We start from the raw sequence: 25635 nt of genomic DNA, 5'->3' as shown, positions 1-25635 counted from the left end.
GTGATACACAAAACAGTCTGGACAACAGTTGGTCTGCCATAACGCTAACGTCTCAATGCAGTTTCAGAGGCATCTCCGACCGACAGGAGAAGAAACACATAAGACTTTCATTTTTTGGGGGGCTTTTAATACTTTGATTAAAAGGCTGAATATCAGCACAAAATATTGCACGAATTAGATTTAAATAATCACGTTTATTTGTGTTTTCAGACTCACAGTCTTTTCCACAAAACACATGTCTGCTTCTTGTAAGAGGAGAGAAGTCCAGGACCATTGTTCCAATAAGGAGAAGCTGCTTTAAGGCTTAAAGAGTAGTGTGTCTGTAGGGCTGTTTGTTATCCTAGTGTTGTTTGACCCCCCTTCTCAGCCCCACCCAGGCTCACCCACCTTAACCCTCGTGTTGTCTTCACACCAACCACGCACTTGTTGTCCTCTCAGGTCAAAATGCAAAAAAAATAAATGTTGGCTTTAAAATGTCTGTGGTTTTTTGTCCCTTTTTTCAATGTTTTTGTGCCTTTTTTCCCCCCACTGTTGACACTTTTGTCCACTACCACCAGTACTGTATACGTGCCACTCACCCACCAACTTAATACCACTACTGTTATATGTTCATGGTAAAAAAAAAAAAAAATGCAGAAATTATGAATTATTTGGACTAATATTAGAGTAATGTACAGTACAGGCCAAAAGTTTGGACACACCTTCTCATTCAATAGGTTTCCTTTTTATTTTCATGACTATTTACATTGTAGATTCTCACTGAAGGCATCAAAACTATGAATGAACACATATGGAATTATGTACTTAACAAAAAAGTGTGAAATAACTGAAAACATGTCTTATATTTTAGATTCTTCAAAGTAGCCACCCTTTGCTTTTTTATTAATAAGGGAAATAATTCCACTAATGAACCCTGACAAAGCACACCTGTGAAGGTAAAACCATTTCAGGTGACTACCTCATGAAGCTCATTGAGAGAACACCAAGGGTTTGCAGAGTTATTAAAAAAAGCAAAGGGTGGCTACTTTGAAGAATCTAAAATATAAGACATGTTTTCAGTTATTTCACACTTTTTTGTTAAGTACATAATTCCATATGTGTTCATTCATAGTTTTGATGCCTTCAGTGAGAATCTACAATGTAAATAGTCATGAAAATAAAAGAAACACATTGAATGAGAAGGTGTGTCCAAACTTTTGGCCTGTACTGTACGTTGATGGATAATCACAGACTGTTGTATGTCAAAGGTTTAGTCCGAATACTGTTTAGAAACAATTTACATTTTTTTCAAATGCTATAAAATTGAAGAAAACACTCAAAATGTAATGAAAGGAGATTGATCATTAATTGTACTTGCGAAGAGTGTTTGTAGGGAACCATCCATGCTATTTTGTGTTCATTTGGTTAAAAAGAAACCCATATTTCTGATATAGACATGTTGATAACGGGTCAAATTTGACCCGAGGACAACACAAGGGTTAAACCAAATCGAGATTTTCAGGCGTCACTAGCTGTGTTTGAAACCATTCCCTCCCTCTTTTATTCACTCACTGTTCCCTCTATAGTGTTTATTAAATAGTGAACTATATCGAGGTGTCGAAAGTATTCACATTCATTACTCAGGTAGAAGTATAGATACTAGGGTTTAAAAAGACTTCTGTAGAAGTTGAAGTATCAACTCAAGCTTTTCACTCAAGTAAAAGTGTAAAAGTACTGGTTTCAAAACTACTTAAAGTATACAAGTAAAAGTAATGTAAGGGGGGAAAAAAATAATATCAATATGCTTTTTCAAATTAGATAGCGAGTTTTGGAAACAACGGATATCTTCGTACTAGGCTATTCCAAACGAGAGCACACTTCCAACTTTGCGTTGAATACCTGCAGACGAGGGACATGTGAGTAGTTCTACACAATTTAGGGGGTGAGTGCTTGTTAGCATCAAAATGGCGCCATAGGGGCTTCGCGTTGTGAGGAGAAGCTTACCCCCATTGGCTAAAAAATAGGTCGTATGTTGCTTCTTGAACAAACAAAAGCACTTTTCGGCTCGATGGTGTTTTAAGCCCCCATCGTCGACTTCAAGGCAGCGCTGCGACCGTCGACTTCAAGGCACCTAACCTTAACCCTAGCGCCTTCCACGCAGCGCTGCCTGGAAGACTTGTTGGGGGCTTAAAACACCCCTCGAAGATGTGGGTCTAATTCAGGATGTTGAGCATCTCTCCAGCAGCCGGTCTGTGCACTGATTTTGGGAAAACTGCCCACAGTTTGAACAGCAGGTTAGATGACGATGTGTGAACAGTTGGCTACTGACTCTATGTGAAGACTGCAGACAGCAAGCCAAAGCCGTTTCACCATCACTGAATTTCTCATGAATGTCACGTAACATGCTGTTCCCCCTCAGGGTGAGATAACAAGTCGCCTCGCTGCAAGGCAACACAGAGCGAGGCGATGGCTGCTGACGCGACCGCTGACAGCGTGCGACACATTTCATCCCAACATTTGCTGCAGATCAGTTCATGCAAGCGGAATCTCCGGAGACGAACAAGGACTATCTGATGATTCTACACAATTTAGATAAATCAACGTTTCTGTTAAATGTGCCCGCGATGTTAGACAGCTGGCTAATTTTCAGCTGCAGCCCTTTGGCGAGATGTATCGAAACCAATGAGATGATGGACAACAAAACGCCATGAAGACAGCAACAGCAACAAAATAAGCCTTCTGAAGACAGCGGAGAGGCCGTTTAGAGCAACAGGAAGCAGCAAAACATTACCAGTAAGAGGGAAGAGACCGGGGGGGGGGCCCTATTTTAACGATCTAAGCACACGGCGTGAAGCGCCTGGCGCAGGTGCGTTTAGGGCGTGTACGTGTAGTTTATTAAGGGTGCGTGCGCCGGGCGCCTGGTTCTAAAGGGTTGTACTTAGTGTCTTCATTAATCAGAGGTGTGTTTTGGGCGTGACATGCAATCAACCAATCAGAGATCATCTCCCATTCCCTTTAAAAGCCAGGCGCGTTTGGACCTTGGAGCATTGCTGTTATGATGGAGGATTTTCTGAGCAGGAAGGAGAGATTTTCAGGAGAAGAAACTGATCTGCTCGTGCGTGAAGTAAAAGCACCCGAGCATCATACCTATAATAATACTATTTCACATTGTAATATTTTTATTGGTAATCTTTTGCATGTGTGTGTGCTGCTGCGCGTCCCTGTGTGTGTAACAAGCATAGTGTGTGTGCTGTCCATGAGCCAAGGCGCATTTTACTAATGCTCTGTTAAAATAACAATGAAATGCTGCGTTATTGACTTTAGACCAGTTTTTGTTGGTCAATGGCGCCATCACTTCCCGCTGCCTCAAGATAGCAATACGCCCAGAATGCACCTGAACACACCTCCCTGTAAGACCAGCACGCCCAGAATGCACCTGAACACACCTCCCTGTAAGACCAACACGCCCAGAATGCACCTGAACACACCTTCCTGTAAGACCAGCACACCCAGAATGCACCTGAACACACCTTCCTGTAAGACCAGCACGCCCAGAATGCACCTGAACACACCTTCCTGTAAGACCAGCACACCCAGAATGCACCTGAACACACCTCCCTGTAAGACCAGCACGCCCAGAATGCACCTGAACACACCTCCCTGTAAGACCAGCACACCCAGAATGCACATGAACACACCTTCCTGTAAGACCAGCACGCCCAGAATGCACCTGAACACACCTTCCTGTAAGACCAGCACACCCAGAATGCACCTGAACACACCTCCCTGTAAGACCAGCACGCCCAGAATGCACCTGAACACACCTCCCTGTAAGACCAGCACACCCAGAATGCACATGAACACACCTTCCTGTAAGACCAGCACGCCCAGAATGCACCTGAACACACCTCGCTGTAAGACCAGCACACCCAGAGTGCACATGAACACACCTTCCTGTAAGACCAGCACGCCCATGGGCGCACCGATGTCTGCAGGTGCATTTGCTGTTTAAACGATGCGAGCGCTGGACGGGAAACTGACAACTGCGTCAGTCTTACACTAACGAAGAAACTTGTGTCGGGCTTTGTGCCTAACTGCACCGGGTGTAAGATACGGATAACGGACATATGGCTCTTCAATATACCTCCTTGAATCTTTTTATTTATGATAATTTTTGTTGATTACTTTAGAAATGCTAAAACCAGCGCGCCTGGGTAGCTCAACTGGTAGAGCATGTGAACATATTCAAAAGGCTCAGTCCTCAATGCAGCGGCTGCTGGTTCAGTTCATGTCTAAGCTGTCCTATCAAATAAAGGCCTGAAATGCCAAAAGAAATGATCTTTAAGAAAAAAGAAATGCTAAAACAAAAACATTTGTGTTGGCACAAACCAAACCTGTGGAGGGGGGAATGTGTGCAAGCAGAGGCAGGAATATGAAAGAACGAAGAAGGAGAATTTAGTTTGTGACTCGGTGACTGGCAGCGCCGGGCCTTCCGCCAAAATGTCTATTAATAAAAAAAAAACACAAGCGACTGAAGACAATACTCACGGCAATACACAGACATGGGATTCTCTTTGTCGGGCTGCGGATTAGATTAAACACCTCACACGAGCAGATGCTTTTCTGTGCAGCACTGGCGTAGATCTGACGGCAGACTGTAGTTTTTCCGTTTAAAACTATCAACTGTAGCTCAACTGGCTCACCACGCAGCCAGATTTTGTACATATTCCAGGATGTGTTTGCATGGCTAGATGTACTGAATAGTGGATATTGTTGATGTAATACTGTCCTAATGTTTTAACACAATATTGACTATGTTTACATGCAGCCAATAACCCGTTCAAAACCGGAATATTAGCAATAACCCGGTCGCGCACGGCCATGTAAACACCGGCAAAAACCAGAATATGCTACCTGGGTTACCCCTTTTCTAACCCGAAATTTTGGCCATGTAAACGCGTATCGGCATATCCCCATCACAAGGAACATTGATTTGTGTTCTGCGCATATTCTATTCGCAAGGAGTCTCGGTCTTTTGAGTAGAGGAACTTCTTGTATGCGCCAGAAAACATAGTTATAATAATAATTATATACTATAATAATATAGTTATATATATATGTCAATGCAGAAAACCTGCGCGCAGTATACCGGAAGTAAACAAGAAGTAGAGGTAAACATGGCGAGACGCAGCACAGCACCACACTTTTGGAGCGAGGAGGAAAAGTGTGGTGAAAACCATGAATATAATGTCTTTTGTTGACGGCAGAAAGTACCGAGATAGTGAGATTTATAAGAAGGTGACCGAAAAGGCGTATTAATTGTATTCGTAAGCTACGTCCAGACGCTAACCGTGCGTCGCCGTTTACGTTGGGATATTGCCATTTGATTACAAATTCCATGTAGGAGTAACTCTCTCTGCTCACGCATGTAAACGGGTTATTCCAAATGTTTCAGAAACCCGAATAATGACCTTAACCCGACCATAACCCGAAAATTGACAGCTTGTAAACGTAGTCATTGTGACGAAAATGCATGCCCAACAATTTGTATGATATCGTGCAAAAATGACCGTGACAGCCGGCCGGTCATGTGACAAAGTTTAGCGGGCTTCACAGTTAAGTTAGGCCGACTGATCATATGAGGGTAACTGTGAGCAGCGCACAGAGTAGAGCTGAAGATCTTTGCTTGCACCCGACGGGACCCGACGGGTCAGGTGATGCGTGTCGATTAGCGTGAAAATGGATGCCGAGAAGGTGAAACGGAGGCTGGCCTCTGGAGGTCTTATTTTATTTCTTTGTTCCAACTTTTAAGTGGCCTACAGCTTACATTAGTCCCGAATAAATGGTGTTAAAATATGTATAAATGACTCATTCTTGACAAAAGGCAAAAGAACTGCGTGTGCGTGCGCACGTTTGAATAATGTCGGGCTGTAAGCGGCTCGGGCTTTTAAAAAGCTGTCAATCAAAATGTACTTGTCGGGGGTTGGGCCGAATTCTGTCGGGGCTCGGGCCTTGTCAGTCCCAAACAAAGTACAGAGCACATTGAACGGGACGGTCGTTTGAGCAGTCGTTGCTGTTAAATTCAGCCGCCAAAAGGTGAGCGTCAGTTAAGCTGACAGTTAGGGTTAGGGTTAGGGTTAGGGTTAGGTGATGTGAAAGTTATCACGATGATTCCCTCTGTCTTCGTCAAACGACTGGGCAGTTTGGTATGGGGAACCAAAGGCAAGAGCACTCGAAGTTCTCCATTCCTGCATTTCCCCATACTTATTTTTGTCACATTGAAATTGCATAATCGTGCCTGTCGGCTTTTTAATCCGTTTCTTTAAATTGCAGAGTCATGCTTGTAGGTTTTTAAGTCTGTTTTTCAAATTGCAGAGTCATGCTTTTAGGGTTAGGTTAAGATTGTGGTTTGGATTAAAACAATCGGTCCCCTTAAGTACTCCCAGGACACGAACACCCGTTTCCTGGGTGAACGTCTCGTGATCTCCTCTTAACTTCTTCCGGGACACAAACTCTGCTCTCTGGCTTCAAAGCTCTCTGTTTTAGGATCCAAACATCCCCCCCCCCGACCTCCTCCCTACGAGTACTTTCCCAGTCTTATACAGCAGCAGTCAACGTGTTACATTCAGTAATAAATACATGGGATTCCTGTGAATTGCAGTGCATTATTTTTCAGCCTCCAGCCTGTGAAGCACAGAGATTGTAGAGTATTATTTTTCATCGAGACACGGCTGACGGCGTTGGTTCTCTTGTTTCTGCCTCTGTCACAGTGTCTGTGTTTTCTGCAGATCACAGGGATAAAATTATGTTTTAATTTCTGTTTAAGTTCAAGTCGAGCCAAGCCCAGACATGTGTGTGTGTGTGTGTGTGTGTGTGTGTGTGAGTATGTTGACTGTGGGTGGCCTCAGTGAGAAGGAAACTTTGGCTGTGTCACAGGATTCTTCAACAACGTGATTTTAGAGAGCATATTCCCTTTGAAAAAGCTCGCTGACCTCAACGACAGAAGAAAGGTTGAGTCATCCTCAATCAGCCTCGTTTCATCGTCGCCACTGAAAAGCGCGATCAATGTCTCCCGCGTGTCCATTTTCCGTTGGTAATCCTCCACAAATTGCCCCTCCGTTGCAGTTTGTGCATCAGCTATTTGCACTGGCTTAATGGTGGCAAGTGTTCAAAATCAATGTTTATTAATGGTTTCTTTAAGTGTTTAAAGATTAAGTCATTAACATATTGATGAAGTTTTTACAAGTTGCCCAGGGAGAGAGAACAAGAAGGAGGGTTCGACGAGCTGCTGAACACAAGGCTCTCCACTCATCGATGCCTCATGTTGTCCAACATGTCTATATCAGAAATATGGGTTTCTTTTTAGCCAAATTACCCCCAAAATAACATGGATGGTTCCCTACAAACGCTCTTTTCAAGGAAAATTAATGATCACTACACTTTTATAACATTTTGAGTGTTTTCTTCAATTTTATAGCGTTTGAAAAAAAAATTTTAACGGTTTGTAAACAGTATTCGGACTAAAACTTTGACACACACCAGTCTGTGATTATCTGTCAACATACATTACTCTAATATTCGTCCAAATAATTAATAATTTCTGCTTTTTTGACCGTGAATTCCAAAAATAAGTGTAACAGTAGTGGTAATAAGTTGCTGAGTGGCGCGTATACAGTACTGGTGGTAGTGGACGAACGCGTCAACAGTCCGAAAACTAAAAAAGGGACAAAACATTTTAAAGAAAGTGTCAAAAAAGGGACAAAAACAACTGGTGATCGTTAACAGTCCTAACATATAAGGTCGTAAATTTAGGAGATTTGATTGGATACATCATCGTGAAAGACAGTTGTTAGCTGAAAGAAAATATCAGCAGGAAGCTGCACTTTATAATGTAACTATCATTCTTTTTATTGGTGCTTTTTTAAATCAATTTGTTCAGTAAAAGAACGTTGGGAATGATTTCCTTTCATTTACAGTATTTTTAAATTCAACAAGCAATTTGTTGCATTTTAGCAGAATACTGAAAGCAGCAGAACTGAGTCCACTTTAATATCTGTTTATTTATCGCACGTAATATCCCAAATCACATTTATTTTTCCTCGGGCCGTGCAGCCCTACACGATACACGCTCGTCAGCCGCATCTTGCTGGAATTCATATTTAACTTTACGTGTGTAAAAATGTAAAATCATGACATGATTTTTTGAAAACATTGCAGAGGCAGTTTCGTTCTCGTTGGGATGCGGCGCGGTCGACTCTGATTGATTTTCCCATTCAGCAGCGCCCTTTGGCTCACCATGGTAATTCTCTCGCTCACCTGATAAGGTACCTGATCCATAATAAATCAATTCTAATTAGTTTTATGTTTGGAGGGAGGGGGGGGGGGCGACGCTCTGCTGTTCAGCCTCCCTCCTGCGCCTGCCGCCAGTCATCTGCACACCTCGGTTAATCAGTTAATCTCCTGATTATTAAGTGCAGATTATTGATGGAAGGGGAAGAGGCTGTATTTTTGACGTTGCCTCTTGTATCAAGGACATGCAGGTTTTTTGTTTATTTTTTGGGTGATTGGTGTGTGTGTGTGTGTGTGTGTGTGTGTGTATGTGTGTGTGTTTGAGTGCAGTTGGGAGTCAAAGATGTCCTCAAACTTCTCCCGATGAAGGTTTCCTGCCAGCCTGTAACAGCAATGGAATTGCTTTCAGGTGCCATCGTCCGTTTCCCTCTGCAGGACGTTTTATAACTTAAGGCTCTGACAGGCTCCCGTCTCCCCGAGTTGGTCCCAAAAAGTGCCTTGTGAACACAACGAAGCGACGCCGACTTGGGGGTACGTTCTGCGCGTGCGCGAGACGTAATGCTTCTCCATAACAGTAGGCGGCACTAATCTGTATTGTCGCCCCAAAAAATTGACATTGACAGAACATCTCTGTAGACCTCGTAAACACAGAGCACGCTGTCGTCAGTCACTGTTTCCATCAGAGAGAGGCGATAGTAGTCAAGAAGGATCGTTGTTGTCATACGAGAATACGATAGCTCGTAATAAGAAGATACTGGCGTTCTCAGCGCTTGGGCTTCTTCTTGTGGAAAAAGCCCTGATACGCTAGTCAAGGGTTAGCACTCCACCAATCAGATGGGTCATTGAGTCCGACTGACGACGGCACGGAACACACCGAACAGACTCGAGTCACTGACCTCGCCAGACTGTCCGACGGCCGATTATCGGGTTGGTGTGTCAGCGCCATTTAAAGGTCCCATGACATGGTGCTCTTTGGATGCTTTTATATAGACCTTAGTGGTCCCCTAATACTGTATCTGAAGTCTCTTTATATAGACCTCAGTGGTCCCCTAATACTGTATCTGAAGTCTCTTTTATATAGACCTCAGTGGTCCCCTAATACTGTATCTGAAGTCTCTTTTATATAGACCTTAGTGGTCCCCTAATACTGTATCTGAAGTCTCTTTTATATAGACCTTAGTGGTCCCCTAATACTGTATCTGAAGTCTCTTTTATATAGACCTTAGCAGTCCCCTAATACTGTATCTGAAGTCTCTTTTATATAGGCCTTAGTGGTCCCCTAATACTGTATCTGAAGTCTCTTTTATATAGGCCTTAGTGGTCCCCTAATACTGTATCTGAAGTCTCTTTTATATAGGCCTTAGTGGTCCCCTAATACTGTATCTGAAGTCTCTTTTATATAGGCCTTAGTGGTCCCCTAATACTGTATCTGAAGTCTCTTTTATATAGGCCTTAGTGGTCCCCTAATACTGTATCTGAAGCCTCTTTTATATAGACCTTAGTGGTCCCCTAATACTGTATCTGAAGTCTCTTTTATATAGACCTTAGTGGTCCCCTAATACTGTATCTGAAGTCTCTTTTATATAGGCCTTAGTGGTCCCCTAATACTGTATCTGAAGTCTCTTTTATATAGACCTTAGTGGTCCCCTAATACTGTATCTGAAGTCTCTTTTATATAGACCTTAGTGGTCCCCTAATACTGTATCTGAAGTCTCTTTCCCGAAATTCAGCCTTGGTGCAGAATTACAGCCACTAGAGCCAGTCCCACAATGAGCTTTCCTTAGGATGTGCCATTTCTGTGTCTGTAGCTATTGTGGAGGAGAGAGGGGGGGGCAAGGTGGAGGGTGGGGGTGTGGCCTTGGCCAACTGCCACTTTGCTTGTTTGAAAGTCATGATGTCTCTCTCTCTCTCATGGGTGGGCCAAATTCTCTGGGCGAGCAAAGCAGAGAAAGGGGAGGTAACCTTGCTCCTTATGACCTCATAAGGAGAAGATTCCTGATTGGTCCATCTGAGCTTTCATTTTCTCAAAGGCAGAGCAGGATACCCAGGGCTCGATTTACACCTATCACCATTTCTAGCCACTGGGGGACCATAGGCAGGCTGGGGGAACTCATATTAATGTTAAAAAAAACCTCCTAAAGTGTAATTTTCATGCCATGGGACCTTTAACTTTCAGTCAGAGAAGACAAAGTGGACGAGCAGTTGAAGAAGTCAACGCATCACATTTTTACATTGCATTTCATTTAGCCGACACTTGAGACTTCGATGATGATGATGATGATGATGATGATGATGATGATGGGTAATCGTCACCCTTGTTCACGTCTGTCTGTGGACTTTACAAGTAACCTTAAAACAGTGACGAGCTATTTTTGTCTGACTTCGTCTGAGAAGTGTACCTCAATAAAATGTCTTCAAGTTTCTAACGCCCGAAAAGATACAGTTTGTGACATAAAGTAACCGCTGATACACTGCACATATTTATATTTTATTTATATTACTCCAAACCACCTTCTGTAAACCAGCTGTACACTACTGTACTGCATTAGATTTCCTGTCCTGCCTTTGCACCACCTGTCTATACTTTGTATATCACATTGCTCTTTTCTGCTCTTTTTGCACTTCTGGTTGGACGCAAACTGCATTTCATTGTCTTTGTACTTCTACTCTGCACAATGACAACAAAGTTGAATCTTAATCTTATTCTTAATAAAATGTTTTCAGCCCGATAGCGACGTTATTGAAAACAAACCTAAAAAGATATTTAAAAACATATTAAACACTTAATTTCCATATTAATGAAAGCTTCACGAGGAGAATTTTTGATGATAAAAATAAATAAATACAAAGAAGCTAACATGCAGCCTCCATTTACCCCCTCTCCCCCAGGCGAGGTCGAGTTGTGATTCCCCCCGTTAACAATGAGCCGCCCACACCTCACCCCTGCCATTGATTTCTGTGCCATTTATTTCTGTTTTGGTTGATGCTCGGGGTCTCTGTATTTGAAAGTTGATTCTCCTCTCTAAAAGACGGGTTCATGATGCATAGACTCCGCTACTTTTGTAGTGTGTGGCGGTTTTATACGATAAGCTTTTTTAGACGCTCAAAATCAATATGTAATCCTGTGCAGGGGCTTATCCCCGGGACTGGGCCATTTGTGAGGCTCTTTGAGCTTTGTTACCGGTCTTCTGGCAGCTCTGTGCTGCAGATTGATTAGCTGCAGTGCCAGAATCCTATCAAATGGACGGCTCTGATGATGGAGCAGACTCTCTCGCCGCCTCTAGTTTGACTGGACCTGGAGATAAGGCCGGATGGCGATTGCCTCGGAAGGCAGCGCTGGTTTCTGCCCTCTGCTCCTCTCTGCGGTTTGGGGGAATCAGGTGCTGTTTGCGTGGTGTTCGTTCACATTTTAGGACATTTCGCTGAGACTTAATCCAAAGTGACGTACAGTGAAAGAGAGCTATGCTCTTACCCCAGCACCGACATCAGCAGCTAGATGGGTTGTATTAGTCAAATTAATAAACATTATAATCTCGTTCTAAAATATATTTGATTCTATTTGAAAGGGCTGGTTTTAACCTTTGTACTAAAAATGTCGAAAAGTCATCTAAAGCTACTCTTTCTTGCCCACTAGTGCAACAAGTCCTCCAAACCATACTGCAGGTACGCGATCTGTGCGATCTGGTATTAAACCATTAATGATGGCTGCATTCCACTTAGGAGAGGTCCTGGTATTAAACCATTACTGATGGCTGCATTCCACTTAGGAGAGGCCCTGGTATTAAACCATTACTGATGGCTGCATTCCACTTAGGAGAGGTCCTGGTATTAAACCATTAATGATGGCTGCATTCCACTTAGGAGAGGTCCTGGTATTAAACCATTACTGATGGCTGCATTCCACTTAGGAGAGGCCCTGGTATTAAACCATTACTGATGGCTGCATTCCACTTAGGAGAGGTCCTGGTATTAAACCATTAATGATGGCTGCATTCCACTTAGGAGAGGTCCTGGTATTAAACCATTAATGATGGCTGCATTCCACTTAGGAGAGGCCCTGGTATTAAACCATTAATGATGGCTGCATTCCACTTAGGAGAGGTCCTGGTATTAAACCATTAATGATGGCTGCATTCCACTTAGGAGAGGTCCTGGTATTAAACCATTAATGATGGCTGTATTCCACTTAGGAGAGACCCTGGTATTAAACCATTAATGATGGCTGCATTCCACTTAGGAGAGGCCCTGGTATTAAACCATTAATGATGGCTGCATTCCACTTAGGAGAGGTCCTGGTATTAAACCATTAATGATGGCTGCATTCCACTTAGGAGAGGTCCTGGTATTAAACCATTACTGATGGCTGCATTCCACTTAGGAGAGGTCCTGGTATTAAACCATTACTGATGGCTGCATTCCACTTAGGAGAGACCAAGTCAACATGTCTGCTGTGAAAAAGGTCCATTGTTGTGCTAAGGTTTTTATTGTACAATATCATACGAGCCAGTTCATGAGAATGCATTTTAAAAATGATAATCCTGAATAAATAGATCCAGTGTAGGTCATACAGTGACCAAAAACGACATGAAAATGGCCGTGTTGCGTTTTAAAAAAAGTGTTTGTTTCCTGTGTGAAAATGTCAGCTAAAATTGATAAGGTAAAAGCTTAACTTTAAATTTCACATCTACATAATTATAAAATCTACCGCGTGTTCAATGATCACACGTGCTTTGAATTCATGTGACTTTTTCCCGTCTTTGCTAATCGTCCTTTATAAAAACAATAAATAAAAAGCAGCCATTTTGCTCTGAGACATCTGGGAAATGCTTCATCGCCTTCAATATTTCCCTTTTTTTTTTTTAGTCCAGGGAGTGATGGGGGGACCAGAATCTGTGCATTCCTGCGTGCTTTGCCAGCGCTCACATGGTTACGGCTGCTCCGCATTGTTAGAGATATCTGAATGAGCGCTGGCCATGCAAGTTTTAACGTGATTGCCCGAGGGGCAGCAGAGTGAAAGAGTGAAGAACAGAGCCAGAGAGAGGAGAGGGGGGCATAATCCTAAAAGGATTGGAAGTTAACCCCCCCAACCACACACACACACACACACACACACACAGACACACACACAGACACACAGACACACACACATACACAGGCACACACACACTAACATCAAAGTAATTTCCTCCACACACACACACACACACACACATACACACACACGCATGCAAACACACACACACACACACACACACACACACACGCGCACACACACACACACACGGCGCACACACACACACACACACACACACACCGCCCGCAAACACACGCACACACAAACACACACTCACAGCGACACACACACACACACAACACACACACACACACAGGACACACACACACACACACATCAAAGTAATTTCCTCCACACACACACACACACACACACACACACATACACACGCATGCAAACACACACACACAGGCACACACATCGCAGTAATTTTCTCCACACACACACACACAGACACACACACACACACACACACAGACACACAGGCACACACACACAGGCACACACACAAAACACACACACACACACACACACACAGGCACACACACACAGGCACACACACAAAACACACACACACACACACAGGCACACACACACACACAAACACACAGGCACACACATTGCAGTAATTTTCTCCACACACACACACACACACACACACACACACACACACACACACACACACACACACACACACACACCCCTCTGTGTTTCAGGGGGTGATGGGTACTGGATGGGGTCAGTTGGTTTCGTGGCTCTGGTGTCTGATTCCTCCTCCTCCTCCTCTTCGTCATTGTTTGCCTTCCTAATGAGAGGGGCGGGGCCAACGGGCCGCTGATTGACAGCTACATGCTCCTCTCTGTGGGAGGACTGGCTGCTGCCTGCCTGCACCCATGGCCTCTACTGTAGGCTACTCTGACACTGAACGATGAGTCCTCTCTCATTTCCTGGTGTCTGCTGCGGCTCCTCGGGTGTCTGTCGGTCCGGTCAGTCAGTCGGACGGACGGACGGACGGACGGACTGAGCAGCTGTCACGGCTGAGCGGCTTTCATAACAGCAACACTGTAAACAAATAAAAAAAATGAAAATAAAAAAACAGCTGATAGAGTTTCACATCGCTTGCACACGTTTAAATTAGGGCTGCAACTTTTAAAAGATTATTTTCATTGAACAGTGAGATACCACTCCTCTGCTGGCGTTATTTGTTACCCAGTTGATATCTCAGTGTTTAAATGTATCTGTTCCCCTTTCACCTCGTTAATGTCTTTTGGGAATTAATATGTCTGACAAGTGGAATAAATTTGAAAGTACAGTACAGGCCAAAAGTTTGGACACATCTTCTCATTCAATGTGTTTCCTTTTTATTTTCATGACTATTTACATTGTAGATTTTCACTGAAGGCATCAAAACTATGAATGAACACATATGGATATTGCTTGGTTCTAACATATGATTCTTCAAAGTAGCCACCCTTTGCTTTTTATTAATAAGGGAACAAATTCCACTAATTAACCCTGACAAAGCACACCTGTGAAGGTAAAACCATTTCAGGTGACTACCTCATGAAGCTCATTGAGAGAACACCAAGGGTTTGCAGAGTTATCAAAAAAAGCAAAGGGTGGCTACTTTGAAGAATCTAAAATATAAGACATGTTTTCAGTTATTTCACACTTTTTTGTTAAGTAAAAAGTAAAAAGTAAGTTTTGTTAAGTACATAACCCTGGTATTAAACCATTACTGATGGCTGCATTCCACTTAGGAGAGACCCTGGTATTAAACCATTACTGATGGCTGCATTCCACTTAGGAGAGGTCCTGGTATTAAACCATTACTGATGGCTGCATTCCACTTAGGAGAGGTCCTGGTATTGTGCATGCTGACTCACTGAAATAGCTTACTGGGACACTTGATGAAATTGAGCCATCGTTAAGGTTATTCATTTCAGCTGTGCTTTTCCTGCTATGACAAGTCAACATGTCTGCTGTGAAAAAGGTCCATAGTCCACTGGTGGAATGAACCCTCACACTACTCTGTTTTGACCAGAATTTATTATAATAGTAAAGACAGAACCGCAGACTTTTTGAAGATATGTATGGCAGTCTCATAGAGAATTTGAATTTTAAATGTATTATAATTAGATTTTATAAATTTTTACAATAATGTCAAGGAAAGTGTTATCTGAGTTGTTTGATTTGTCTGTTTTGTAGTTTTGTGTCTTTATTTAGTTTGTTTTATTTTAATTTATGTTTATGGCATTTCTTGTCTGTTGTGTCCTAGTGTGAATGATCTGAAATATGAATAATGAGATGTATGAAATACCTTTATACTGTTTATGCATAATAAAATAAAAATATTTAAAAAAAGAAGAAGAAATGTGACAAAAATGTCAAAAGAATTAATAATTTTTCTAAAAAAAATAAAAATAAAACAAAATAAAGATTATTTTTATTTTTATTGATTAATGGATTAGTTGTTTGGTCTGTAAAATGTCAGAAAATGTTGATCAGTTGTCTACTAAAGCCCAAGATGGCGTCCTCAAATGTCTCACATGTAGAACACAACCTGATAATTTAGTTTTTTATTTTATTTTCATCACTCTGTGGCTTAATGAACTTCTACCCTCCATCGTCCCAGTTACTTAGTTTAAATCTCAACATGAAAGTTATCACAAAAGTTACTTAAACTACTTTTACTGAAGTGTGTTTTAACAAATCTGATTTAGATTTTTATATGATATGTGTCCCATATGGTCTAGCGGTTAGGATTCCTGGTTTTCACCCAGGTGGCCCGGGTTCAACTCCCGGTATGGGAAATATTCTTTAATGGTGGCTCAGATGATTGGCCTTCAGCCACAAGGTTGGTGATTTGGTCTAAAGGGAGCAAGTCAAGTCCCATAACCTCATGTTGCTCCACCTGCACAAATGCTGAAGGTAGATACGGACCCTATCCCGTAACCTGACCTGCACCTCCCAAAAAATGTAACTACACGTTGCAGCGACGCGCTTTGATTGGCCTTCTCTTGGTAGCGTTGAATTCCCCCCCCCCCGGACTCATTTCCTGGTTCTCCTTCTCCATCAACAACATGAGATCAAGAAGAGGGTTAACTTCTCCTGCTCCAGATTTCCCACGTGGCCAGAAAGAACAGGGGAGACACTTTGTTTCTCACACTATGACTCTAGAGTCACTACTCACTCTGAAGATAACCACTGTCACTCTCTCACTTGCTCTACCACACTACACACACACACACACACACACACACATTCCGGCCCTATAGTCTCTTAAAGAGACTGAAGCACACACAGACACACAAGTAGAAACTTCACACCACTTACGTATACCTGTAACCATACCTGTAAATCACACTTTAGTCTTTGGTTATACTGACGTGTGACACGGTATCCTGGGCCTTCGCTACGAGCCTGCACGGAGACTTGTATGCTCAACGCATCGTTCGTTGCAGTATTTTCCGAAACGCCAGGGGGCGTACAGACAAAATAATCTTTCAATAAGCCAGAACTCCATAGTAGAGTACCAGTAGTACAGTAAAGGAAAGCACGATGCCTGGCAACAGTATGTAATTTTACATGTCCCATATGGTCTAGTGGTTAGGATTCCTGGTTTTCACCCAGGCGGCCTGGGTTCAACTCCCGGTATGGGAAATATTCTTTAATGGTGGCTCAGATGATTGGCCTTATACAAGGTTGGTGATTTGGTCAGAAGTGTCATTGAGCAAGACCCATAAAGTCATGTTGCTCCACCTGCACAAATGCTGAAGGCCAATTTATGCTTCTGGGTTAAATAGACACCGTGGTACGTACGTAGGAACCCGTAGATACGGACCCTACGCCAAAGCCTGACGTGCACCTCTCCAACTACACGTCCCGGCAACGCACACGTCACTCGGCCGTGGCTTGTGCTACGTTTACACGTGGCCGGCTATTTACATAAAAGGACATTTCAACCTGTCCGTTTTCTAAAATAACATCCTGCACAGCTGTAAGTTTTCAGAAAAGTGTTTGTTTACACATACGCGTGTACATATGCCGTCAATGCCGTCAAGAGCACGCCAGACCTGTAGGTGGCGCTGTAACGAGAAGCTCAAGCCCACATTAGCCAATCAGAATCCCGAAAATCATTTCAAGTCAAGTTACTTTATTTGTCCCCCAGTGGGGGCAATTTGTTATGCAGCAGGTAGTATAATAAAATCACACACAATCATACACACAATACAGAGATTGCCTACCTTTCAGGCAAATTTAAAAACATAAATAATAAATCAAGTTATCTATGGTTCTTTATAGAATTAAAAAGTAGAATGGCTGCAGGTACAAAGGAGTGTTTATATCTATTTGTTCTGAGTTTTGGAAGTATAAAGCGTGATCCGGATGGCAACATCTGAAATTCAGCCCGTAAGGGATGAGAACTATCTGACAGGATAGATTCAACCCTTTTTAGCATCTGCTTCTGATAGAGTTCCTCCAGGCCTTTCTGCCTAGAACCTGTGATACAGCGGCTCACCTTAATTAATCTGGAGAGGGCGTTTTTTTGTTTTACAGTAATGGAGCCATACCAGCAGATTAAGGAGAAGGTGACAACTGACTCAACCAAGGACCCATAGAAAAGGGTCAACAGGGTCTTGTCCACATTAAACGTGGCCAGCTTTCTAAGGCAATACAGGCGCTGCTGGCCTTTCTTGCAAAGCAAACTAGTATTTGGCTCGAAGCTCAACTTGTCATCAATAATGGATCCTAAATACTTGTACTCTTTAACAACCTCTATTTCCTGACCATTTATACTAGTTTTTACATTGTTAGTGACATTATGCCTAAAGTCAATACACATGTCTTTTGTCTTTGAGGCGTTCAGCTCAAGAAAGGCATCCTGGCACCATGTTACAAAATGGTCCATGACTGGACCGTGTGAAGTTTCCTCATTGTTCAGTAAGCTGACAATAACCGTATCATCAGCAAACTTCACAAAGTGTCGGTTTTCAGTCACAGAGCAGCAGTCATTGTTGTACAGAATATAGAGGAGGGGGGAAAGAACACACCCCTGTGGTGAGCCAGTTGATGAGAGGGCCCAGTCAGAGAACTAACCATTTACCCTCACTCGCTGAGATCTATTTGTGAGGAAGTCCAATATCCAGCCCACAAGGTTGGCCTCCAGTTGGAACTGATGCAAGAGCTTCTCAACCAACAGGTGCGGCTGAATAGTGTTAAAGGCTGAAGAAAAATCCACAAACAGTAGTCTAGCGTGGTTTTTTATTTCCCTCAAGATGTTTAAGGATGAGGTTGAGTACTGTCACAGTTGCATCCTGGACCCCTCTGTTGAGTCTATATGCAAACTGTAGTGGGTCGAGGAGACTGGTCGTCATAAATGTCAGTTCTCTTTTGATCAGCTTTTCAAAGGACTTCATCACAAGTGACGTAAGGGCTATGGGTCTGTAGTCATTTAAAATCTTTGGGCGGCTGATTTTTGCAACAGGGACTATAATTGACTGTTTCCATAAGTCAGGAACCTTCTGTTGACACATTGATTGATTAAAAATATAATTAAAAATGGGGCCTAGCTGTTCTGCACAACAGGAGAGAACACGGCTACCAATGTTGTCTGGGCCCGGACTTGTTTTGGCTTTGCAGTGTTTAAAGATGGTCACAACACTTTGTGTAGAGAAGCAGACAGGTGATTGGGACAGGGGAAGTAAGGACTGTTTTAGGCCAACAATTTCGTTGCTAAAATCATATTTGTCAATAGCAACGACAGCAACCAATCACTTCCTCTCTCTTCTCTTCCTCACTTCCTCGGCTGCCTAAACCTCCGTATGTTTACGTGCAAACATGCAAACGTGCAAATGTGCAAATGTGCAAACGTGCAAACAACGTTTTCCAAAATCTCCACTCTGGCTGGAGGTTTTAGAAAGACTCGTTTTCAGAGACGAATTCTCCGTTTGCGTGTAAACGAAGGGCACAAACAAAGGGAAATGTCGTGTAAACAGGGTATTGGTAGCGTTGCATTTCCCCCCCGACTCATCTCCTGCCACGGAGACGTTAATGCTCAACGCATCATTTGTTGCAGTATTTTCCGAAACACCAGGGGGCGTACAGACAAAATAATCTTTCAATAAGCCAGAACTCCGTAGTAGAGTACTAGTAGTATAGTAAAGGAAAGCAGGATGCCTGGCAACAGTACCACACGTTATATGTCCCATATGGTCTAGCGGTTAGGATTCCTGGTTTTCACCCAGGCGGCCTGGGTTCAACTCCCGGTATGGGAAACATATTTTAATGGTGGCTCAGATGATTGGCCTTCAGCCACAAGGTTGGTGATTTGGTCAGAAGTGTCACTCTAGAGTCACTATTCACTCTGAAGATAATCACCTTCGCTCGCTCTACCACACACACACACGTCGCCCTGCTATTCTCTTAAAGAGAATGAAGCACACACAGACACACAAGTAGAAACTTCAGGCCACTTACGTATAGACTACGGTGAAAGCTCTGCGTGGAGCCTCCACACAACCATACCTGTAAATCACACTTTAGTCTTTGGTTATACTGACGTGTGACACTGTATCCTGGGCCTTCGCTACGAGCCTGCACGGAGACTTTTATGCTCAACACATCGTTCGTTGCAGTATTTTCCGAAACACCAGGGGGTGTACAGACAAAATAATCTTTCAATAAGCCAGAACTTCGTAGTAGAGTACCAGTAGTACAGTAAAGGAAAGCAGGATGCCTGGCAACAGTATGTAGTGATATATGTCCCATATGGTCTAGCGGTTAGGATTCCTGGTTTTCACCCAGGTGGCCTGGAAATATTCTTTAATGGTGGCTCAGAGGATCGTATTTCAGCCTCAAGGTTGGTGATTTGGTCAAAAGGGTCATTGAGCAAGACACATAAACTCATGCTGCTCCACCTGCACAAATGCTGAAGGCCAATTTATGCTTCTGGTTTAAATCGACGCCATAGGTATGTACGTAGGAACCCTTAGATACTGACCCTACGCCGTAGCCTGACTTGCACCTCTCCAAAAATTTAACTACACGTTGCAGCAACGAGGCCTTCTCCTGGTAGTGTTGAATTTCCCCCCGAATTCTCTGTTTGCGTGTAAAAGAAGGGCACAAACAAAGCTAAATGGCTCAGTTTTTCAGTATTGGTATCCTTGCACATGGTCCCATATGGTCTAGCGGTTAGGATTCCTGGTTTTCACCCAGGTGACCCGGGTTCAACTCCCGGTATGGGAATCTTCCTTTAATGGTAGCTCAGAGGGTTGTCCTTCAGCCACAAGGTTGGTGATTTGGTCAGAAGTGTCATTGAGCAAGACCCATCAACTCATGTTGCTCCACCTGCACCAATGCTGAAGGCATCTTCATACTTCTTTGTTACTAACCCGTAGATACGGACCCTACGCCGTAGCCTGACTCGGTAATAGTGTCGCTGCTGACGATCAAAGACCCTGAGCGTGGCGCTACCTTAAATTATTTTACAGAGTGGTGCAAGTCGTCTTTTATTAACATTAACGCGGCAAAAAGTAAAGAAATGCTGATCGACTTTAGGAAGAATCCCCCCACCCTTATTAACGATCAAGCTATGGAAGTAGTGAAGCAATACAAATACCTCGGTATTATAATAGATGACAAACTCACCTTCGAGCCTCAGGTTGACGCTGTCGTAAACTTAGCTGTTTTATTGAAACTATTCTTTCCTTTGCCTTTGTGAGCTGGTTTGGGTCCCTCACTCTTAAAAAACAAAACAGGCTGCAATACATAACTAAAGTTTGTGGCAAAATTTCCCACAACTCTCTGACTGACTTAAAATCACTATATGAGACAAAGACCCTGAAGAAGGCCCAGTCAGTCCTGGCTTATATAAGCCCCCCCCCACCGACTCATCTCCTGGTTCTCTCTCCCATGAACACCATGATATCAAAGAGAGGGTTAACTGCTCCAGATCTCCCATCAGAAACAACAGGGGCGACACTTTGTTTCTCTCGCTAGGACTCTAGAGTCACTACTCACTCTGAAGATAATCACCATCACTCTATCACTCACTCTACCACACACTCCCCACACACACACACACACGCATGCCGGCCCTGCTATTCTCTTAAAGAGACTGAAGCACACACAGACACACAAGTAGAAACTTCAGACCACTTATGTATAGACTACGGTGAAAGCTCTGCGTGGAGCCTCCAGACAACCATACCTGTAAATCACACTTTAGTCTTTGGTTATACTGACGTGTGACACTGTGTCCTGGGCCTTCGCTAAGAGCCTGCACGGAGACTTGTATGCTCAACACATCGTTTGTTGCAGTATTTTCCGAAATTTTCCGAAACAACTACACGTCGCACGGCCATGGCTTGTGCTACGTTTACACGTGGCCGGCTATTTTCTTAAACGAACATTTCAACCTCACCGTTTTCTAAAATAATATCGTGCACAGCTGTCAGTTTTCAGAAAAGTGTTTGTTTACATGTACGCGTGTACATATGCCGTCAATGCCGTCCAGAGTACGCCAGACCTGTAGGAGGCAGTGTAACAAGAAGCTCAAAATAGCAACAACAGCAACAAATCACTTCCTCTCTCTTCTCTTCCTCACTTCCTCGGCTGCCTAAACCTCCGTTTGTCTCAATTTACGTGCAAACGTGCAAACAAAGTTTTCCAAAATCTCCACTCTGGCCGGAGTTTTTAGAAAGACTCGTTTTTAGAGGCAAATTCTCTGTTTGCGTGTAAAAGAAGGGCACAAACAAAGCTTAATCGCTCCGTTTTTCAGTATTGGTAGCCTTACATGTGGTCCCATATGGTCTAGCGGTTAGGATTCCTGGTTTTCACCCAGGTGGCCCGGGTTCAACTCCCGGTATGGGAAACTTCCTTTAATGGTAGCTCAGAGGGTTGTCCTTTAGCCACAAGGTTGGTGATTTGGTCAGAAGTGTCACTCTAGAGTCACTACTCACTCTGAAGATAATCACCTTCACTCTCTCACTCGCTCTACCACACACATGTCGCCCTGCTATTTTCTTAAAGAGACTGAAGCACACACAGACACACAAGTAGAAACATCAGGCCACTTACGTATAGGCTACGGCGAAAGCTCTGCGTGGAGCCTCCACAGAACCATACCTGTAAATCACACTTTAGTCTTTGGTTATACTGACGTGTGACACTGTATCCTGGGCCTTCGCTAAGAGCCTGCACGGAGACTTGTATGCTCAACACATTGTTTGTTGCAGTATTTTCCGAAATTTTCCGAAACAACTACACGTCGCACGGCCGTGGCTTGTGCTATGTTTACACGTGGCCGGCTATTTTCTTAAACGGACATTTCAACCTGCTGGAGCTGCTGGAGCTACTCCCCCCGTGACCCGACACCGGATAAGCGGACGAAGATGGATGGATGGATCGAAGGACATTTCAACCTGTCCGTTTTCTAAAATAATATCGTGCACAGCTGTCAGTTTTCAGAAAAGTGTTTGTTTACACGGACGCATGTATATATGCCGTCAATGCCGTCAAGAGCACGCCAGACCTGTAGGTGGCGGTGTAACAAGAAGCTCAAAATAGCAACAACAGCAACAAATCACTTCCTCTCTCTTGTCTTCCTCACTTCCTCGGCTGCCTAAACCTCCGTTTGTCTCAATTTACGTGCAAACGCGGCAAACAAAGTTTTCCAAAAATCTCCACTCTGGCCGGAGTTTTTAGAAAGACTCGTTTTTAGAGGCAAATTCTCTGTTTGCGTGTAAAGAAGGGCACAAACAAAGCTTAATCGCTCCGTTTTTCAGTATTGGTAGCCTTGCATATGGTCCCATATGGTCTAGCGGTTAGGATTCCTGGTTTTCACCCAGGTGGCCCGGGTTCAACTCCCGGTATGGGAAACTTTCTTTAATGGTGGCGAGGGTCGTCCTTCAGCCACAAGGTTGGTGATTTGGTCAGAAGTGTCATTGAGCAAGACCCATCAACTCATGTTGCTCCACCTGCACAAATGCTGAAGGCATCTTCATACTTCTTTGTTACAAACCCGTAGATACGGACCCTACGCCGTAGCCTGACTCGGTAATAGTGTCGCTGCTGACGAACAAAGACCCTGAGCGTGGCGCTACCTTAAATTATTTTACAGAGTGGTGCAAGTCGTCTTTTATGAACATTAACACGGCAAAAAGGAAAGAAATGCTGATCGACTTTAGGAAGAATCCCCCCACCCTTATTAACGATCAAGCTATGGATGTAGTGAAGCAATACAAATACCTCGGTATTATAATAGATGACAAACTCACCTTCGAGCCTGTAAATCACACTTTAGTCTTTGGTTATACTGACGTGTGACACGGTATCCTGGGCCTTCGCTACGAGCCTGCACGGAGACTTGTATGCTCAACGCATCGTTCGTTGCAGTATTTTCCGAAACGCCAGGGGGCGTACAGACAAAATAATCTTTCAATAAGCCAGAACTCCATAGTAGGGTACCAGTAGTACAGTAAAGGAAAGCAGGATGCCTGGCAACTGTATTTATGTGTCCCATATGGTCTAGCGGTTAGGATTCCTGGTTTTCACCCAGGCGGCCCGGGTTCAACTCCCGGTATGGGAAATATTCTTTAATGTGGCTCAGATGGTTGGCCTTATACAAGGTTGGTGATTTGGTCAGAAGCGTCATTGAGCAAGACCCTAAAGTTATGTTGCTCCACCTGCACAAATGCTGAAGGCCGATTTATGCTTCTGGGTTACAAACCCGTAGATACGGACCCTACGCCGTAACCTGGCGTGCACCTCTCCAAAAATGTAACTACACGTTGCAGCGACGCGCGTCGCTTGGCCTTCTCTTGGTAGCGTTGCATTTCCCCCCCCGACTCATTTCCTGGTTCTCCTTCTCCATCAACAACATGAGATCAAGGAGAGGGTTAACTTCTCCTGCTACAGATTTCCCACAGAAAACACGAGCCTGCACGGAGACGTTTATGCTCAACACATCGTTCGTTGCAGTATTTTAAAAAAAGAAAACAGGGGGCGTACATACAAAATAACCTTTCAATAACCCAGAACTTCGTAGTAGAGTACTAGTTGATATCGGGCTGATGTCATTGACAAGATGCTGGAGACTTGACACACTCAGGCGGCCCGGGTTCAACTCCCGGTATGGGAAAAGTTCTTTAATGGTGGCTCAGAGGGTCGTCCTTCAGCCACAAGGTTGGTGATTTGGTCTAAAGGGTCATTGAGCGAGACCCACCAACTCATGTTGCTCCAAATGCTGAAGGCAGCTTCATGCTTCTGGGTTACAAACCTGTAAATATGGACCGTACGCCATAGCCAAAAATGTAACTACACGTTGCAGCGTCACAAGGCCTTGTCTTGGTAGCGTTGAATTTCCCCCCCCGACTCATCTCCTATTTCTCCTTCTCCATCAACAACATGATATCAAGGAGAGGGTTAACTTCTCCTGCCGTGGTCAGAAAGAACAGGGGAGACACTTTGGTTCTCTCACTAGATACTGACCCTACACCGTAGCCTGACATGTACCTCTCCAAAAATGTAACTACACGACGCACGTCGCTCGGCCGTGGCTTGTGCTATTTTTACACGTGGCCGGCTATTTTCTTAAACGGACATTTCAACCTGCTGGAGCTGCTGGAGCTACTCCTCCCGCGACCCGACACCGGATAAGCGGACGAAGATGGATGGATGGAAGGACATTTCAACCTGTCCGTTTTCTAAAATAATATCGTGCACAGCTGTCAGTTTTCAGAAAAGTGTTTGTTTACACGGACGCATGTATATATGCCGTCAATGCCATCAAGAGCACGCCAGCCCTGTATGTGGCGGTGTAACAAGAAGCTCAAAATAGCAACAACAGCAACAAATCACTTCCTCTCTCTTGTCTTCCTCACTTCCTCGGCTGCCTAAACCTCCGTTTGTCTCAATTTACGTGCAAACGTGCAAACAAAGTTTTCCAAAATCTCCACTCTGGCCGGAGTTTTTAGAAAGACTCGTTTTTAGAGGCAAATTCTCTGTTTGCGTGTAAAAGAAGGGCACAAACAAAGCTTTATCGCTCAGTTTTTCAGTATTGGTAGCCTTGCATATGGCGTCCTGGGTTCAATTCCCGGTATGGGAAATATTCTTTAATGTGGCTCAGATGATTGGCCTTATACAAGGTTGGTGATTTGGTCAGAAGCGTCATTGAGCAAGACCCTAAAGTTATGTTGCTCCACCTGCACAAATGCTGAAGGCCGATTTATGCTTCTGGGTTACAAACCCGTAGATACGGACCCTACGCCGTAACCTGGCGTGCACCTCTC

At 43.7% G+C, this 25635-nt stretch overlaps 7 non-coding genes across 7 annotated transcripts; all 7 read left to right on the top strand.

The window, feature by feature from the left end:
• The first annotated feature begins 16083 nt into the window (after positions 1 to 16083).
• Positions 16084 to 16155, top strand: trnae-uuc. Its single transcript has one exon. It is a non-coding gene; the product is annotated as a tRNA-Glu (tRNA).
• A 778-nt stretch (positions 16156 to 16933) lies between these two features.
• On the top strand, positions 16934 to 17005 carry trnae-uuc. The gene has a single exon. It is a non-coding gene; the product is annotated as a tRNA-Glu (tRNA).
• Positions 17006 to 19548: 2543 nt separating this feature from the next.
• Positions 19549 to 19620, top strand: trnae-uuc. The gene has a single exon. It is a non-coding gene; the product is annotated as a tRNA-Glu (tRNA).
• Positions 19621 to 20518: 898 nt separating this feature from the next.
• On the top strand, positions 20519 to 20590 carry trnae-uuc. The gene has a single exon. It is a non-coding gene; the product is annotated as a tRNA-Glu (tRNA).
• Positions 20591 to 22145: 1555 nt separating this feature from the next.
• On the top strand, positions 22146 to 22217 carry trnae-uuc. The gene has a single exon. It is a non-coding gene; the product is annotated as a tRNA-Glu (tRNA).
• A 934-nt stretch (positions 22218 to 23151) lies between these two features.
• On the top strand, positions 23152 to 23223 carry trnae-uuc. The gene has a single exon. It is a non-coding gene; the product is annotated as a tRNA-Glu (tRNA).
• A 638-nt stretch (positions 23224 to 23861) lies between these two features.
• trnae-uuc lies at positions 23862 to 23933 on the top strand. Its single transcript has one exon. It is a non-coding gene; the product is annotated as a tRNA-Glu (tRNA).
• Positions 23934 to 25635: the final 1702 nt, after the last annotated feature.

Source organism: Perca fluviatilis, chromosome 1 (assembly GCF_010015445.1).
Source record: "Perca fluviatilis chromosome 1, GENO_Pfluv_1.0, whole genome shotgun sequence".
Classification (NCBI taxonomy): Eukaryota; Metazoa; Chordata; class Actinopteri; order Perciformes; family Percidae; genus Perca; species Perca fluviatilis.
This window is presented reverse-complemented; position numbering and strand designations above follow the sequence as displayed.